The sequence below is a fragment of the Triticum urartu genome, chromosome 5, assembly GCF_003073215.2.
Source record: "Triticum urartu cultivar G1812 chromosome 5, Tu2.1, whole genome shotgun sequence".
Lineage (NCBI taxonomy): Eukaryota > Viridiplantae > Streptophyta > Magnoliopsida > Poales > Poaceae > Triticum > Triticum urartu.
This window is the reverse complement of record NC_053026.1, coordinates 209,117,489-209,122,866: the sequence shown is the minus strand read 5'-3', so window position 1 is coordinate 209,122,866 and position 5,378 is coordinate 209,117,489.

Below are 5,378 nucleotides of genomic sequence, written 5' to 3'. Positions count from 1 at the left end.
GTTCCGCTATTGGTTATTGATCAGAGACATGTCTCGTCATCTCTACATAGTTCTCGAACCCGTAGGGTCCACACGCTTAAAGTTCTGTGACGATCAGTTTTATGAGTTTATATGTTTTGATGTACCGAAGGTAGTTCGGAGTCCCGGATATGATCACAGACATGATGAGGAGTCTCAAAATGGTCGATACATGAAGATTGATATATTGGAAGCCTACATTTGGAGATCGGAAGAGTTTCGGGTAAAATTGGGATTTTACCGGAGTACCGGAGGGGTTACCGGAACCCCCGAGGGGCTAATGGGCCTTGTTGGGCCATAAGGGAAAGAGAGAGGAGCCGGCCTAGGGAAGGCAGCGTGCCCCCTCCCCTCTGGTCCGAATTGGACTAGGAGAGGGGGGCCCCCTTTCCTTCTCTTTCTCTCCCTTCCTTTCCCCCTCCTAGTAGGGGTAGGAAAGAGGGGAATCCTACTCCTACTAGGAGGAGGATTCCTCCGCCTGGCGCACCAACAAGGGCCGGCCGGCCTCCCCCTTGCTCCTTTATATACAGGGGCAGGGGGCACCTCTAGACACACAAGTTGATCATAAAGATCTCTCCCAGCCGTGTGCGGTGCCCTGTCCACCATAATCCACCTCGGTCATACTGTAGCGGTGCTTAGGCGAAGCCCTGTCATGGTAGCTTCATCAACATCGTCACCACGCTGTCGTGCTGACGAAACACTTCCCCGAGCTCTACTGGATCGTGAGTTCACGGGACATCACCGAGCTAAACGTGTGCTAAATGCGGAGGTGCCGTACGTTCGGTACTGAGGATCGGTCGATCGTGAAGACGTACGACTACATCAACCGCATTGTCATAACACTTCCGCTTAACGGTCTACAAGGGTACGTGGACGACACTCTCCCCTCTTGTTGCTATGCGTCACCATGATCCTGCGTGCGTAGGAATTTTTTTAAATTACTACGTTCCCCAACACCCCCAGCGCGCCGGGTTCGGCTTGGGTCCGTCGGTGCTAGTTTCGGCCCTAACCGGCAAAAATTGGGCTCCTCGGGGCGTGTCTGGGCCGTTTTTTCAGTGCCGACGCTACAAATGGCCTTGGGGAGGCCTGTTGGGGGTGCGGCTGGAGAAGCTCTAACCGTCGTTGGCGTTGCCTCGCCCCCCCCCAAATCACCTTCTCCCTTGTCGATCCAGCCGTGGTCGGCTCAATTGCTACCCATGTCGTGGTCGGCTCGCGGCTGCCAAGCAGACACGAAGGGTTGCAGCTGGCCACCGTCATGCCGCTTGGCGGATCCGTCGCAGGGCATCCACATGCACTGCTGGCGCGCCTCCGTCCGTGTCGCTGCCGGCACAGCAGCAGCTGCGCGCGCGCGTAAAGAAAAGGCAGAGCTAGCACACAAGCTGGGCCTGTAGCCGCGCTAGGTGGAGTACACGCCAAGGCCCTCTGCATGCTCGACTACCACCATGGCCAGATGGTGGCCGCCCTCAAGACCGCCGTCGAGACACTTGCCTCGGTATCGAGGAGCTCCGGGTGGAGAAGGAGAGCGGGAGGCAGAGCTGGCCGCCAAATCGACCACCGCCGCACGTAAGGAGTGGGAGGCGGAGCTGGCCGCCAAATCGACTGCCGCCGTCGATGAAACTACGAATCGATCGTCTGAATGGAATCATAGTATCGATGTGCATGTTTTTCGTGTAGAGCTTATGTCGAATCTAAGCATCATTGTGTAGATCGGAAGGGACAGTGAAGAAGATGATTAGAGAGGAGGATAGTGGAGGTACGAGAAATAGCACGTACATGGTGTATACTAGCTCGCATCTCTCCAGACTCCTCTCATGCAACAGGGCCCACCATGTGCGCTCACCCCAGTCTGACTCTGGAGAAACTGCCGACTCCAGCGTTTCCAGCAGGCCTGGCTAGGAGGTGCTTTGAGGTCCGTGCGATACAGCCCAAATAGTGAACACAGGTAAGCAAACAACCCATTTTCTTCCTGCGCGGACCTGGTTGGACCTTATGCAGGCAACCAAACATGCCCTTGGTGGATGCTCCTTGTGTACAACAATCAAATACAATAACTTGTACTCACTCTATAAAAAATATAAGCGCGTTTATTTTTTTTACAAAGGGAGTATTATTTTAGTTTCAGTTCTCGTATTGTTGATCTAATAAATATTAATGTTAGTACAATAAAATTTCATTAAAATAGTCGTAACCAATTTCCGCATTAATGTGTTAGATCTCATCTCTAGTTATTGTAAAATTTGATGCCAAAGATAGAGACCACATAATGCTTAGAGCATCTCTAGCCAATCTCTTAAAAAGGGTTAACTCTTATAAAAAATGTTTTGAGGAGTTAATTGCACCTAGCTGAACCAGTAGCAGGTTAACTCCTCAAAACTTACCAACTCTCTTATTTTTTAGGGTCAGCCACGAGTTCCCAGGAAAACTTTGCCCTATGCAAAACCTTCTCCCGTCCACCGTCGCGGAACCATGCCATCAACCATCCGCCTTCCTGGTGACTTGCGAAAATGGAACCCCTCCTACGCACCCCCTGTAACTCTAGCGACCCTCGCCGATGTTGGAATCATGTTGTGTCATGGTGTCCTAGGTTCCACTCTAGGGAATGGTATTTGGAACTTGAAAGGATCGGTATGGTTGACTAGGGGGTAGGCATGGATAGGCGACTAACAATTTTACTCTTTTTAAATTTGAATGGATACAACAAGAATATAGGTTATCTGGATATGCAACTAGATGAACAACCTATACGTCAAGCTCACAAAAACGACAAAGATTGATAAGATACACAAAAGTTAGCTTGCAACAAGGAAGTGAAGGATGAAGTAAGCGCAAGTGGATACATTGATGTAAGCCTCGGAGTTCCCTCCTTTGGGGGGAGGTACATCTCTGTTGAAGAAGTGTGGTCGCACAGTGCTCACCAAGCGCAACAATGCCTCACCTTATTCTCCTTGTGCCCTTGCCCAATGCAAGGTGCCACGATTCCACTATGCGGTGCCCTTGGAGGCGGTAATGGAAACATTCACAAAGAAAGTTGGGGCGATCTTCACAACTTAATTGGAGGGTCCCAATGACACCACGAAGCCTCATCACAATGGATTTGAGCTCTGAGGTGACATCTTCCGTCTAGGGTACCCAAATACCCAAGAGCAACAAGACCCGCATGAGAAAGTAGGGGAAATCAATTTTCCTTTGGTGAAAGTGTAGATCTAGGCTTTCTCTCTCAAATCCTTGAATCAACAAGTTTGAGTGGCCAAGGAGAGAGGTCGGGCAAGATAAATATTTGGTAGGTTAACTTGGGTAAGAAGACTTGCTATTTATAATCCTCACAAAAATCCAACCATTACACAGTTTTTGCACTAAGAAGTACTATCGCTCCGGAAAGCGATACTACACTGTCCCATAGAGGCTGCACCAAAATACTAGGCGGCAGTACTGCTCTTGAGAGCAGTACTATCGCAACCCTCTTTCGGGCAACACTGCAAAGCCTAAGCAGTACGACCGCTCAGGGGTCTGGTAGTACCGGCTAAAATAAAAGAGCCGGTGATGTGGTCACCCATTACAGGTAGGGTCAAGGACCCATCATTTGGGACCCATATGGGGCCCATCATCACCATAGGTAGGTCCCTGGACCATATCAACATTCGGATGCTCACATCAGGAAGACCACTTGGACAACTCGACGGCACTCGGACGATCACAAGTGATTCGCCTGATGGATCACCACTCGAACACAGATGGCAAGAGGGCGTCGTGGGATATGCAACGGTCAAGGAATCCTAAGTAATCCACTAAATGGAGTCATGACTACTGTTACCTGTAACTGCTGTAGTAGAGGCTCATTACACTAGTAACTGACTCATTCAGTGTCATTAATTGCCTCGGCGGCATGCGGGACATGGAGCTGCGACACACTCGATATAAGACGCACCCCTCTCCATAGCCAAGGAGGAGCTATCTCTGGAACCATACCCATCAAATCAAAGCAAGTCTCAAGGCACAAGACATAGGGCTTTGACCTCCTTCAAGAAGGGCTTGAACTCGTTAAGCACCGAGCATTACACCTGCGCCATAGCTAGGCTCTGCCCCTTATTCGTACCCATAGGACTCATTGTCAGGATCGTAACCCCGACAGTTGACGCCCAACGTGGGGCTAGGCGTCTAGCAAAATTTCATGGTGTAGGTGGTTTTCTTCGTCATCATGTTAGTTGGCAGCGAAATCCGTTTCCGGGCACTCTCTGATAACCCACAAGTATAGGGGATCACAACAGTTTTTGAGGGTACAATATTCAACCCAAATTTATAGATTCGACACAAGGGGAGCCAAAGAATATTTGTAAGTATTAGAAGTTGAGTTGTCAATTCAACCACACCTGGAGATTAACTAATTGCAGCAAAGTGATTAGTAGCACAATAGTATGATAGTTTTGATAGAAGTGGTAACAGCAGTAGTAACGATAACAGTGATAGCGATGATTTTGTAGCAAGTGTAACCGTAACAATAGCAATAGTAACTTAGCAAGAACAATATGTGGACAATTCATAGCCATTGGATCGGTGGATTCGTTGGATGATATTCATCTTATAACAGTCATAACCTAGGGCGATGCAAAACTAGCTCCATTCATAAATGTAATGTAGGCATGTATTCCAGAAATAGTCATACGTGCTTATGGAAAGAACTTGTATGACGTCTTTTGTCCTACCCTTCTGTGGCAGCGGGGTCCATAAGGAAACTAAGGGATATTGAGGCCTCCTTTTAATAGAGAACCAAAACAAAGCATTAACACATAGTGAATACATGAACTCCTCAAACTACGGTCATCACCGGAAAGTATCCCAATTACTGTCACACTGGGGTTTACGGATCATAACACGCAATAGGTGAATGTGACTTGCAAGATCGGATCTAGAACATATATATAATGGTGAAAACATAAACGGTTTAGATCTGAAATCATGGCACTGAGGCCCAAAGTGACAAGCATTAAGCATGGCAAAGTCATAACAATATCAATCTCTGAACATAGTGGACACTAGGGATCAAGCCCTAACAAAACTAACTCGATTACATGATGAATCACATCCAACTCCTCACCGACCAGCGAGCCTACGAAGGAATTACTCACTCCCGGTGGGGAGCATCATGAAATTGGTGATGAAGGAGGGTTAGTGATACCAAAGATCGAAGACCCCCCTCTTCGGAGCCCCGAACAGACTCCAGATCTGGCCTCCCGACGAAGAATAGGAGGAGGCAGTGGATCCATATCGTGAAATGTCATGAAACTTCCTCCTGATTTTTTTCTCCAAAAATAGGATTTTATAGCATCGGAATTAGGGTCTACTGGGCCACCAGGTGGGCACAATCC